The sequence below is a fragment of the Dreissena polymorpha genome, chromosome 7, assembly GCF_020536995.1.
Source record: "Dreissena polymorpha isolate Duluth1 chromosome 7, UMN_Dpol_1.0, whole genome shotgun sequence".
NCBI classification, from domain to species: domain Eukaryota; kingdom Metazoa; phylum Mollusca; class Bivalvia; order Myida; family Dreissenidae; genus Dreissena; species Dreissena polymorpha.
Window position 1 is genome coordinate 16,792,206 of NC_068361.1, and position 15,013 is coordinate 16,807,218.

Sequence of the window (15,013 nt, forward strand, 5' to 3'; positions counted from 1 at the left end):
GATGTTAATATTGGTCACAAAATGATAAGCATTACATTCTTTTTTGTTTCACTAACATGTAGAGTGGAGGTGCGGACACAAATCGAGCCGTCTTTGTGTTGACCGATGAGAAAGATACTGTCTGGCGCGATTCACAAATGTTAAAGACAAAACTAAAATCCCTTAAAGGTTTGTTATGAGAATGTGCTTTATTACCTTAGAAGCCTAAGGTGAAAATACTGTTAACACTGCTTTATATACGAGAACTTCCTCATAGTGGTGAATATTGATGAGCCGACCAATGAAGTCATATGTGACATGAACATAATATTCCAATTAATAAGGGAAGCAGTTGATTAAAAAGATAACGTTAAATAATATCGAAACGAAAATTATTACATTAAGTTACATCTTATTTACTCGGTTGTAGTCTTTGTGTTGTTCGCATTTTAAACCCTGTCTTTAAAATGCCGGATACATTCAAGTACACTGCGACACTCGCGTATTATTCTCTATATGTAAGGGTAATGCCGTTTGTTCTTAAATCTTAAGAAAACAAAAAATTGTAATAACTCATAAAGTACATATAAGGTATTATCATTTGAATTGGTATGCACATTGGGCTAAACGTTTGTTATCCGTGCCCCTGTTCACCCTACCTTCTGTCTGTCGATCAACAACAAAATGAAATAACTCGAAGAGAACATAAGGTACTATAACAAACTGTGATATTGTAAATATGTTAAGATTAATAAATGACTCTCAATTAGTCATGTAAGGTTGATGTAATTTACACTTCACACATCTTAAATCGCATTATACAGGTGTATGCATGATGGTAAACACATAAAGACGTTACTTAAGAACAAAATTTATGTAAATCACTTTTTATGTCACAAAAGATCTTGAAAAATCCGTCGAATGTTCAACGAAATCTCAGTGTTGTTGTTTCAAACGAAGATCAGTTTGGATGATGAAACTTTGCATTTGAAAAGATTAAAGGAAATATGAAGGTTATGCGCCTGCAACGTGTGGGGTCTCCTGTATACCTTGCAATTATGCCATAGCCTTGTTAATAATTGTAAGCATCTGTTCTTATTCGACACCAACTAATTGTCCTTCATTTGAATATATCGTTCTTTTCAAATTCACATTTGATCAGCAAAACTTCTAATAATATGATTATATAATCTCTTAGCGTACTTGAAGTTTTACGACAAGTTGCTGAAAGGCTTTAGTGGCGAAGACTGGTAGGATACTCGGATTTTCATTTCAACTTGTACATTTCCCTCACGAAGTTCTTTTTGCAGTAGTCATTCTTTGATGGAAGTTTAACACGGACAACTTAAACTTTTAAATTGAGTAATTATATACACCACCGTTAAATATGTATCAAAACGGGACATAAATGATGGGCACACGGCGTTTGAGTGTTAAAATGCGGAGGAGTGAGTGGGGGTCGCAGCCCTCAAAATAATTCGCTCATTAATTGTTAAATTGTTCTTGTTTTTGGTACAAGACTTCGCCGATTGGTTAATGTAATTTTGCAACTGATAAATAAGAAGTAGGGCGACTTAAATATTAATTTGAATTTTATAAAGTTCTCTTGAACGTACGTATTTTAGTTGTATATTTAAAATGGGGAAAATTTCCATTTTCAAGTTAGATGCAAATTTTTTAATTTGACTCGGTGGAGTACTTCTTACTTGTCGTTTAAAATAGCGGCCGTTTTCGTAGAAGGAAAATATTGTTTAAACGTTCATAGAAAATCACGATTGTGCGGGATTTTGTTGCGTTTTTGTAGCGATTTTACTTCTTGAACAAGAACCAAGTAAGCAGTTACAATTTACTTTGCTATTATGTTTGAGATGAATGCTTGATAAACTAAACATGATAATAACGGCGAAGATCATATCATATTTATTATCGCAGGTGCACTTTTTTAAAGTAGGAAACGACTGCAGTGTTTGTTTTGTTGTTTGTTTTTGAGAAAACAAAATTTGCGTGTGAACAAAAACTTTCGTTTGTTTATGGAATGTGTAATATTTGGCGTGCAGAATATATTGGAATAGAGGCATATTTTGTTAACTTTCTATATGGAATATTTTTATGGCAGAAGGAACATGTTTAGAAAGATCAGAAACATATCCGATATAACTATTACTACACGGTTATATCGGACGCCTTTTGGTGCTTTTTGATGTATGAAATATTTGTATTGGTATGATGCTTGCTGAAGTGAAATCTACCAGCCAATTGTACTACCTTTATTATTTTAAGAACAATGAGTATCTCAACATAAAAGCACACACCTATTTATTATCACTGTGTTAAGTGATCATTCAAACATTTTGAACATCACTCATGCCTTTATTTATACGGATATGTGTATGTTTGTTAAAAGTTTATCTCTTACCTTTGATAACACCCAGACTTAAACGTTTGGCTGATAAGAGCTAACCATATCTTTATTTAACACTCCTAAATTAAAACCTCCTACTAGACATGTGACTTTTACTGTGCATGTACATTTGAGAACAATAGTACTTTATTTTGTATTGAACAGACGTTAACCATATTCATAGTTGTATACATTGTTACATGTATTAAATTTTTATTAACGCTTGTTCGTGATGTACTTAGTATGAATTCCCAGGATTTGCGCCTTTAGATGCTTCGTTTCATCTGTTGAATTTAAGTTGAATTGGGCGATACAAGAAAGGTAAGAGTCATGTTTTTCATTGATTCGTCATTACAATTTAAATCCAATTGATTTATTAATAACTTTCGTACGTACAACTAACATAATCTTTACGATACGCATATATAGACAAAGAGGAGTCTTTATTTTTGGAACTGGATTATGTAAATAGGTAACAATATGTAATATTTAATTTTTACATAATTTCGTATATCATTCTACTTCCTATTTATTATTCCTGATTGCCTCCTTACTGACTCCTCATTGTCTTCTCTTTAATTTCTAAACATTACTCCTATCTACTACTCAATCCTTCCTGACTTCATCCTACCTCACTTCATCCTCACTGCCTTTTGCCTGCCCATACCCGCTCAATTCCTCAAACGTTCAAAAGATTACTCCTCCCTTTTACACAATTCTTCCTCACTTCTTCCGCACTTTCTCTAAAATTCTTCCCCTATATGTTTACTCAATCCACTGACTCTTCACATCCTCTTCAAAGCCGCATCAATTCCTCCTTATTCCTTCTTTCTGTCATCTCATTAATTCCCTTTTTGTCATTCTTTCTTTCTCATTCCTCATAACTCTCTCAACATTTATTTATCACTACCTGCTAATTCTTTGTCATGCCATCACACGTCTCCTCGCTTCTAAGATATTATAAAGATGCTTTTGAGAGAGAAAATATTCACGGGGCAAAACATTCGAATAATACAAACAATGGTAGAAATAAATCTGTCTATGTTCTTTTAGTAGCGACCAGATTTTGGTCGTTATTACTAACCACCGAATACGAACATTACCAATTCATTATTAATATAGCTGAACAGATATTTTAACTATTTGTACATCTACTTAATTGCAAGATTTTCTCCGTGACTTTCCACTGGCGTTATCCATTAAGGCTCGATTTTCGTTGCTGACTCAGGTACTACTTTAAAGTACCGCGGGTACTCTAAAGTATACTACAATGTACTCCGGGTATGGAAAATACGCTTAAAGACAACCGGTCATACTCCGTGCTACTTTTGAGTATCTGTTCCGTACTCGGGGCTACTTTGTGTACTTTTAAATTGTTCCTGAACCGACAATCTTAAGTATTGTGGTTAGACTGTCCAATTAAAAAACGCAAGTAGTCATAAATGTGTGATTAGAATGTGTGGAAAGACAACTGCGTCTAAATGAAATTCTTAAATACCATATAGTTCAATCGTTGAGAACAGACGTATGCTACATACATAATATGCCATATGAGGACGCATATAACAGTGCTAAATGTAGTTCAAGTTACATGAAAGAACACAAGTGTGCAGTTTGATAACGCGTTTACATTCATTTACTTGATAATTCCTGTATGGTTTTCTTTCCCGGCAAATACTACAATAAGTGTATACAAGTGCACGGGAAATGTGATATGCCCTTTTTATTGATTTATACATTATATCAGCATGACTTCAAACTGTCATACGTAAATATACAATACACTACATACAACATTTGATGTGTTTGATATGCGACTTAAAACATAAAAAATCAATAATTTAAATATAAACGTTTTATTTCAACCTTAATTTTCACGATCGGGATATGCACCGCGCATCTTTAAAAAAGGATATTTCTTGCTACCATTATCGTTGTTTTATACAAAATGAACACAGGTAAAATAGTCAATTGGTAAATTAACAACTATTTTTTTATGTAATTTCGTATTAATTTTTCAAACTAAAGACAGTCACACTTAAGATAATCAATATACTGTTAATATAAATTGAAACCAAGAAAGAGTCAAATAAATAACCTGTGGCATTTGTTTTCGCAGTCTCGTATTGTTTAGCAATATAAAGTACAGTTATCACCATTACTAAAAGCGGCTTTATCACATTAAGGGTCCAATTAACAGGACAATGTAGCATGACACACCGACATCAATCACCCTTCCGGCATGAGATGTCTTAAAGTACCCAAGGCACCCTTCCTCCTGCTATGTGACGATATCACCAATCTATTTTGTAACTTTATTCAACATTTATTTTGTTTTAACGTGGCAGCATTTACATAATATGCATTTAATATAAAACAGTACAAATAATACAAAATATATAAAGAAATGGAAAAAAAATAAAAATAAAAATGATGATGATGATGTTGATGATGAGGAGGTGAAGGAGGAGGAGGAGGATGATAATGATGATGATGATGATAATGATGAAGAAGAAGAAGAAGATGATGATGATGAACGCAGAAAAGCTCTAACGCACAAACGAACGAACGAACAAACAAACGGACGGACGCATGAACGAAGGAAAAAAAAAACGAGCGCACGACCGACAGGCCGGCTCGCTCGCTCGCTCGCTTGCTGACTGACTGAAAGAAATTACGAACGAACGAACGAACCAAGAAACCAATAAATACGCTCACGTACGCACAAACGGAATTAATAGATAGATAGATAAATAAATAGATGAATAAATAAAGAAAGAAAGAAATACATGAACGAATGAATGAACGCATGAATGAACGCAATAATGAATGAATAAATAAATACATACATCAAAAATACATTTATACATAATTAAATACATTAATACATAAATAAATAAATGAATGAAACCCTGTTCTGTTTATAATTATTGATTTTTTTTTTTTGGGGGGGGGGGTAATTGATACTGTAATATAATTAAACTACAAACAAAGCCCTAGTGTTTTCAAAATTATTAATCTATTTATTATCAGTGTGCAATATATTTAATCTTAAAATGTTCTGAATTCATTGAATAAAATATAAATTTATAACCAATATTTCCATTCTTAATTGGTTTAAGACCTAAAAAGGCGTTTTTCTTTAATAATTATTTTTAATAAATAATCGAGAAGATCAAGGTACCGTAGCCTATCCCTTTCCCTGCGTTATCTATAAATAGACTATTTATTTATAGATCTTTTAGCCAGGTTATCTAGAGGCTAACCCCATACCAAATGGTAGGGCTGCAACGAATCCAAAAAATTTGTTCGGATGCGAATCCGAATCCAAATATGGGTTCTTGCAGTTTTTCGGATCCGGATTCCTCAGATCTAAATTAAAGTAATCAATGTTTTAGAAGTATAAATTGACTAAAATACATTAAACAATTATAAAAAAAAACATAACCCATTTTCTCGTTTAACATTGTAGCGATGTCAAAATAAAACGAAACCGTAACACTTATTCACTTAATAGTTTGCTCGTTAAAATACACTTTTCACTGTTAATAAGTTCGATGTTTGTTTTCACAATAATTAATATATCAACATTGCCCGGGTCCAGGCAATCCCTTATATATAGTCCATATAAACGGACTGCCAGAGTCTTTGATAATTTTTGCTATGGCTGCTCTGTCAGTCCATATGCACCCCTTCATAAACATGGGTGCAGTTTAGCACAGAGAATCCGTGCGCTTCACTAAACAAACGTCGTTCGAAACAAATTGAGGAAAATAATGAATAAACTTCATAAACATGTTAAATTAACCTGAATGGCAACCTACGGATGTAATCCTTTGCATGCACCCTATAAAAACACGACGATGTTTCAAAACACTTTCCTCGCTGACATGTTTTATGTTTAAATTTGAAACAGTGTATTCTGTATATACCACATCGTTCACACAACGTTAATTAAACAGATGTTGTTTTCTTTAATTACTCCGACCCCGTCAATCATTATCGAATGAAGCCATTGTCTAGCACACTTGCACCTATGCCCGGTTTTATGATCTTTATCAGGTTGTTAAATACATGTGTGGTGTGTATTCGGGTTAACAGGTAACACAAAATGTAGATTTAAGTTGATAAATCAGTAAACTTTGAACTGACAATGAACTGACAATAAAATAAATTAAAAAAAATTGCAAATTATAACCATGACAATAAAATAAATTAAAAATTTTGCAAATTAGACCCATGTTCAGTCTTACTTAGGAAAATAATTTATTTGTCGATAATCTTAGCTTGTCAGTTGGCATTGACACTTACCTGTATTGCATCATCATCTTAATGTTTTATATGATCAAAATTATAAAAAATGTAAATATGGATGAGACTATAATAATAAAATCCATATCATAATTCATTAATTAATGCGACCCCGTCTTTCATTATCGAGTGAAGCCATTGAATAGCACCCGCACCTATGCCCGGTTTTATTACCTTTATCAGGTTGTAAAATACATGTGTTTAACCAGATTAACAAATTGTAATAAGGCAATTAGATTAATTCACGTTTTCATTAAATGTTTCGCGAGAGAATTTTAACTTTTATTGCTAGTATTTGAATAAACACTTACCTGTATTGCAGGTGCGATGCTGCCATTTGTCCCAAACGTCAAATGTGATGCCATGCTGCAGCGATCGAACGGCATTCTTACACACTAAACACTTGTCCTCCTCCATCACAAATTCACAATCACAAACACACTTACAAATTAATTTACGATTAACACAAGTCACATCCAATATCATACCAAATTTCACAGCACAATTATAGAACTAGTAACCAAAGTATAACATAGACAGCAAAATGACTTATGATACCAATTAACACAATAATAGCACTTATATACTTCTTTGCATTAATTTCGTTAAGAATTGCTAATAACCGACAAAAAACAACAATGGAACAAACCAAACAAATGCTCATCATTTACACCTTTAATCAAACGCAATATTTAACAAACAAACTGACAATCGATGCACAATTAAAAGCCGGCACAATTTAACAATTAAAACAATAACATACATTGGTAACAGTTTGTAAAACAATAATGGTTTTCAATTAATTTCATTTTATCATCAATAATCAAAAGCAATACAAAGGAACAAACAGACAACACAATATATGTCATTTTGAACACCTTTATTCAATCATACACCCTAGTTAATAGGTGTAATAAAATATGGGGCCGAATGAGCCTGGTCGATTTGGGGCCGAATAAGCTTGGGGCCGAAAAAGCCTGAAATTTCGGACTGGGTCGAAAGAGCTTGGGGCCGAAAGAGCCTGCTACCTAATATGGCGGATACAGCGTACGAAAGCAAAACTAAGTCAATAAAAAGCAATTATTTATTGTTTTAATGGTACCATTCGTATGAGTTTGTGGTTTAGACAGGTAAACTTTGATAAGATCTTGCAGTTTCAGTGTTCCTTAACCATTGCATAGTTGATTAAATTTTGAACCCATGGGCAAGAGACGGCGCATTGCAAATCACAGCTAACAATTGGGTTATAAAGCTGAGAGTTGAATGATTGCAACAAGGCAAGCCCTATGAGCACTGACAGGGTCTCCTGCTGTGGAGAAGATTCTCTCACTGGGCCCTGAGGTTCCTTGCATCACAAGATAGCATTTAAACATAGTATATGACGAAATATGCTTTCAAGACAATACATTATGCAGGAACACAATTTGACAGGTCGTAAAATTATGCAAAATTTACCTGAATCACCTTCTAGCCGCACTGGATCCACTACCGTTGTTTTTAATAAAACTCAGAAAGACAATACGGATTGAAAACTTACTAATTGTCATTAGGAATTGCATTTGTAATTTGTAGATCCTCCATGATTTCGAATTAGTTTTGCTATGTGCCCAAACTATGAAATTTTGTATTCTCTTGAACCTCTAAATCAGAGGGGGTTATCACGTGATAGTCAAGATGGCGACGTCCATACCGAGACAGTTATTTTTCGCCGTTTTATACCCTTTATTACTTCTGTTTATTTTTTAAATGACGCTCACTTTCCAGCCATATCAGTAAAAAGGTGATAAGCGTTTATTTCGTATTAAAATTCGCTTTATATCTCGACTTTACTCCCCGCAAATTTTCTTAGTGGAGCCCAAATTAGGTCATCCCGCTAAGAAATTTCGCACCGAGTAAAGTCGAGATATAGAGCGAATATTACTATGAAATAAAAGCCAGTAACTTTCTTCCTAATATGGCTGGAAAGTGAGCGGAATAAAGAATAATAATGCAAGTAATACAGGGTATAAAACGACGAAAAATACCTGCCTCGGCATGGACGTCGCCATCTTGTTTGTCACGTGATTACCCCCTCTGTAAATGTGAGCTGGCTGTGCATATTGACCTTTTGCTGCACTTGAAAGGCATCCATGACATTATATGCTAGAATATATCATTGGTGGCTGGTAAATAAATGGGCTCCGAGCGACAACGCGCTTTCAAGATGTCACACTTTTATTGGTGCGAAACAACAAGTTATTGGAAGCTTATTGATTTCCACACTTCAAAGTATCTTTGATAACTCATTTTTACTAACTTGTTTATTTTCTTGGATGAAATTGGATTTTTTTGGCTTTGAAATTGACATTTTTGGGGTGATTAAAAAAACACACAAAAAAGACATTATAAAAAAATGCTTAGAGTGAAAATATCTAGCAAAGTCATTTTTCCCCACCCCGCATAAGCCCCACGTGCCTGTCCATTTGGTTTGTTTTGGTATTTTGTTGCAGGTATTGAACACAACAGCTTTAAATCTTAAAGGGACAATTAGGCTTTAACAGGCCTAAAATCGCCTTCTTCGGACAGAAAACACGCGCATGTGAAAATATGATATAAAATGGCAAAATGGACAGATAATACAGCCAAACTTAATTTATTGGTGCAATATGAATAGGAAGATAATAATATGGAAGAATAACACATTTTAATCAGAATTTATTTCACCTTTAGCTTACAATATACTTAATCTTTTTGGAGTGCAATGCTATACTCTCTAAAAACATGAACATCATTTATTTGAAGACACGGTTCTCTGTAGGGTCACTTGCCATGACCTAATTTAAGAATATTTCTGTGAGCATGTGGCTGGGAAACATTGTTGTTTACTAGAAATTCACTCTTTTATCTGCTGATTGGAGACTACATAAGACTTTGACAGATGGCGGGAAACCCTCATGAACTGGATAGAAGCCGGTAAATAGATGGCCGTAAAACAGTGACTTTTGATTCGTGACGAGTTCTTTCTTGCATACCGCGTGACCTATCTTTTTTATTGCTTGAATCAATTCGGCTCGGAATGCTCTTCGAGAAAAGGTATGGTTATGAGGGTCTCTATGCGCACAAGTTTGACTTTTTTTGGTTAAAGTTATTGCTTTTACATTGATTTTGTGTAGGAAATCTTTTGTTATATTGGGAACTTAACTAACTTTAGGTAAAAATGAAATACCATCTGCAAGTGCAAAATATGATTGGGAAAGCTGATTTTTGGTCGTTTCTTAGCGAAAGAGAAGAAAATTAGTGCAATAAATGCATGAACTCAGATTATTTGACCTGAAATAGTCGTTTTTCAAGTGGACCCCCACCCTTACATAGCCGAATAAGGGCCAAATTGCTTTCCGACTTAAATTCAAAGGCATATTGGTTGACTGTGTAGTGTTTATGTGCTACATGAAGTCAGAATTCAACGCCAGGGACTTCGTGATCCAGTAACGCATCAATAGCTTGTGCGTAAAGCATGAATATTCAAACAGAGCCCCATTTCACCGACATGGAATGGCAGACATTTTTACAGTATGGACAGTGCAACAGATGCTTACCTGAGCCGGCTGTCATATTTAGTACAATCATGAATATAACAAGATTATCACTTCATATTATTCATAGAAATACACTTAAAATACATAAATGCATGTTTGTTTTTCATTTTATATCTATTTCTATTAGGAATTTTGACTTTTTCAGGTAGAGGAATGTCTGCGACTAAGCCGAGGGCCACTTGTTAAGGGTTGTTGATTGCAAAACAGGTAATACTACCAAATTATTATCATGTACACAAGCAAATAAGCATATTCATGAGGCTTAAGGTGTGGAATAATGTCATAATCAGGTTTGTGGTCACTCAAACCCTTGCCGTCGTGCGATTCCCCATGCAGTTTGTATCGATAGTTCCGCGTCCTCACACGTAAAGCTAGTGCTTTGTTGTCAGTGGAAGTTGGCACTGAACGGGTTTAGCCTTGTTCCTGAGCATGCATGCAGTACAGCTGAGTTGATATGCTACTTGTAACCCTACAATTAGCTTGTGTTTGGTATTGTTTTCTCACAATATGCTAACAGTCATGGTTCCGACTTGAAAGGATGTCGCGTCCAAGTTAAACATAGGATTGTTGTAGCACGTGTCCCCTTCATCATTTACCTTAGAGGGATCTTTTTGCTAAAATGTGTCACTTTCAGCAACCATTTATGTTTTCTATTGGTACATGCTTGTCTCATTCAGTGATTTAAGGGAAGTATTGACCTTATTAACTTGTCTTTGCATACAAAGGTGACATGGATCAATATTTGTTTTGTTGAGAATTATGCGGGAAGCTGTGTCCCTTGAAGAAGAAGCCTGCATTGCTCTTAGCTGCCTTTCTGCCCCTGATACTACATGGGTCCTCATTTCTAAGCTTAAAATGCTTGCCTACATATATGTATCTTGTTCATTTTAACCTTGCCTTCCAGTCTAATACCCCCCCCCCCCCCAAAAAAAAATGAGCATTTGTTTCATTGGCTCGGTTAGGAACTCCCATTTTGATCAGATTGCCACCATAAAATTAGTCAAAAGTACTTATTGTGTGCCCACAATATGAAATTTTGTATTCCCTTGAACCTCTTAATGAGAGCTGCTGTGCATATTGACCTTTTGCTGCACTTGAAAGGCATCCATGACATTATATGCTAGAATATACAGTACAGCTCACGCGGATTTGTGTATCAACACTGCACTTTCTAGTAAGAGAAATATGCGTGTTTCAGTGCTGTGTTTATGTGACGTTTGGTACACACCACGTGACATGTGTACTTTTAAATATAAATTTCGTCGTAATTCCCGTAACTGTTCTTTGTAGATGTTTTGTTTGTGGATGTGTTAATGTGAATGTGTTACCTTAAAACGTGCGATTGAACTTACTAAGTAAGTCTATTATATTAACTTATTTTATTAATTTATTTTAATATTTATCAACTTATTTCATTAATTTATTTTAATATTTATGGTGCACTATTTGTTACGTGTGCGTATGTGTACAAAAAAAGTTCCCTTGGTATCAAATATAACCAGTACGTAACACGTTCTGTATATCAGTTCGGTGTTATTCCAGTCATTGAGAATATTGTATTAATTTTAAACATGAGAATTTTCTGTTGGTTTTTATGAAACGTTTGTAGCGAAGTTCATTTTTGTAATAATAATTTTCAGTTTACGGGTTTAATAGTTATGCAATATGTTTTCTTTACCGAGAGATTTTATTCATTGGCCTTAAGGTTCAATTACAAATTAAAATCGACATGCTGTAGTTAATTTGTAATATTGTCTACTTGCATTTCTTTTGAATAGTAGTAAAATTATGAAACTTTTCAGTATTGTTATAGTTTGGCAATTATAAAGTATTTTCAGAAATAGTTTGTTTTAATTTAAGCGTGACATTAAAAGTGTCCTTGTAGGCTTTACCAAATTGCAAGTTAGTTGTTTATCAGACGTATTAGCTTAATTGAAATATTGATATTGTTTGGGAATTGAATGTTTTGTTTAACGTTGAACAAATGTTGATTTTATTTGGAATATTGGTACATGTATGCATACCTTTCACAATATATCTTTAAACATTTCCATTCTAAGTATGTGTCAAACAGTCTAGTCTCTAGGTATGTCATTGATAGTTAAGAAATTCATTTTAAATGTTCTAAACCTGATGCTCTTTCAAAATTTTAAAATGGCAATGATCATTCCAAAAGTTTGCGGAAAAGCACACATGCTTCTAGTCACTACCAAATCACAGACAGGTTCATGTATTGATACAGATGGTTTCATTAAATTGAGCTGTTTCGCTGAACGTGATAACACCCCTTAAGAAACATATGTAATCCAATTAAAATCATAATCTTATGAAATATTTGTAATATCTAAATTTTCATTTTAACTTATGTAATAATTTTAATTAATCCTAATTAATAAAGTTTTAATTAATTTCAATTAACAAAATTTTAAAATTACTATTGCATATTGTTTAAAATAACTATTGCATATTGTTAGAAATGCTTAATTTTATGTAAGGCATTGTGCAGTCGATATCATGCACTAAGCCCCGCTTTTACAACACTACATAGGTATAGTTTTGTGCTAGGTGAACTACAAATTCTTACATGTTGAAAACTATCTTGAACTATAAGAAAACAGCTGAGTAAGCTAAGAGAGCGAGTAGCACATTCCAATCTAAATTGTTTCCCAAATTTGGAAAATAAAAGTGCACAGTCGAAGCTTCGAGAAAGTTCCATGACTAAGGGTTAACAGTTTTGACCCGAACAAATATAAAATGTAGGTGAATAAGCGTATCACGTGAGACCACGTGGGATCACGTGAGATACGTATTTGGAAAAGTCTGATCAAATTTCAGAAAGTTGCCACTGAAAGAAAATTTAAGGAAATACCGTGCGCGATTCAAGCACTGTATTTTCTGGATATTCTTTCAGGTGAGATGTTATTACTTATTTATTTTCAAACCGAAATTATTGTTTGCTACAAATAAATATATTCATACTTAAATTATTGCTTGCTACTTTAATTTGTTTCAGTTACATTCAATGTAGAGTATTTAGGAAAGTTGTTTGGCTGCACAATATCCGAAAAAATATATATTGAGTATTTATGATAATTTCTATTTTATAAGTATCACATTTGTAAAACTAATAGTACTGTTTTCTCATAAATAAATAATTTCTTTATTCTATGATTTGATAAAACAATGTTAATGCCTGAAAACTGTTAGTGAAAATGTATAATATTCTGTGTGATTTATTAATATATAATAAGAATCAATATCGTTACATATGTACGTTTATATCATAAATGATATTTGTGCGTGCGAATATTTATCTTGTTTTAATAAATTATCACTGTATTTTTAACCAGGTTTTCCGAAGGAAAAAACTGGTTATTAGATTGGCGAATGCGGGCGGGCTGGCTGGCTGGCTGGCGGGCTGGCTGGCGGGCTGGCGGGCGGGCGGAACAAGCTTTTCCGGGCCATAACTATGTCGTTCATTGTCAGATTTTAAAATCATTTGGCACATTTGTTCACCATCATTGGACGGTGTGTCGCGCGAAATAATTACGTCGATATCTCCAAGGTCAAGGTCACACTTTGAGTTCAAAGGTCAAAAATGGCCATAAATGAGCTTGTCCTGGCCATAACTATGTCATTCATTGTGAGATTTTAATATCATTTGGCACATTTGTTCACCATCATGGGACGGTGTGTCGCACGAAAGAATCACGTTAATATCTCCAATGTCAAGGTCGCCACGACTAAAAATAGATTTTTTTTAAAAACAAACTTACAAAGGGGGTTTATTTTGTTTGTTCATTTCAAAAGTTCAGTTTGAGTTTTCTCCCTTTATCAGATTTTTTTTTCAAAATGAAAACCTGGTTTTGTGACAATTTTGTCCCTTGTCTGGATATTCTTTCAGAGAATAAAATGAGCTGTTTACACTACCGACTTATTTAATTTTTTACACTTATCATAAATCAAAGAATGCTAGCGCTTAACGCTCATTCTCAGAAGTCAAAGAATGGTAACATTTAATACTAATTGAAATTGAAATATGGCAGAAACAATAATAGAACTGTTAATTACTAAGAACTAAATAATGTATCGTACGTAAATGAAGATCCCGTCACCCATTACATTAAATAGAAATGATGAAAACCTCAACATATAATTATATAATAATCACGTACGATACATAGACGCGTGCGTGCACAGCTGACTGAAAGAAGATCCGTCTCGTGACTATCAGGAACTTTGCGAAAGCGCGAAAATAATAACCTTGCATTTAGGTATAAGCACATGTAGTTTAAATGTCAATTCAGCTATATTAATTATGAATTCGTACTGTTCGTATTCGGCGCTTAATAAAAAGACCCAAATCTGGTCGCTACTAAAAAGACATAGGAAGATTTATTTCCAACAGTGTTTGTATTATTTGACTATTTTCCCACGAATATTTACTCTCTGAAAAGCAAATTAATAATTGCTAAGTGCTTAAATTATTTTGCTTGGATGGAGCGAAGTTAGGTCGAGTCGGCCTTAAAGCCACACAACTTGAAATGAAAAATATAATTTGGAAACATATTTTATCCATGCATTAGAATATATCGGGTGTTTACAAGGTAGAAATCCGCCTTTTGGCGCTTTAAACTTAAAAATAATCGCGTTTGTTAAAATGGACTTATACGTCTTGAAATCCTACTTTCGGTTTAAAAAGCGGCACCGTTTGAAAAAATAAATATAATTGCTTGCTAACTAGGCT

General features: G+C 33.8%; 3 protein-coding genes across 36 annotated transcripts in view; 2 read left to right on the forward strand and 1 right to left on the reverse strand.

Annotated features, from left to right (window-relative positions):
- LOC127839152 (uncharacterized) overlaps positions 1–15,013 on the forward strand; it is a 158,239-nt gene that overhangs the window by 135,326 nt on the left and 7,900 nt on the right. For 2 of the 33 annotated variants that reach the window (XM_052367373.1, XM_052367388.1), the window contains exons 1-2: positions 2,499–2,701; positions 10,412–10,473. The exons of 24 other annotated variants lie outside the window; for them this stretch is intronic. The gene's annotated coding sequence lies outside the window, so the exon portion shown is untranslated. Of the gene's footprint in view, positions 1–2,498; positions 2,702–7,702; positions 7,822–9,320; positions 9,764–10,411; positions 10,474–15,013 lie in introns of those variants that run through there. 7 more of the 33 variants (XM_052367378.1, XM_052367389.1, XM_052367379.1 and 4 more) reach the window with 5 other exon arrangements.
- The window catches only part of LOC127839489 (collagen alpha-1(XII) chain-like), a 308,993-nt gene that overhangs the window by 110,063 nt on the left and 183,917 nt on the right, over positions 1–15,013 (forward strand). The window lies entirely within an intron of this gene.
- Positions 1–15,013, reverse strand: part of LOC127839150 (ral guanine nucleotide dissociation stimulator-like 1) — a 357,707-nt gene that overhangs the window by 92,125 nt on the left and 250,569 nt on the right. The window lies entirely within an intron of this gene.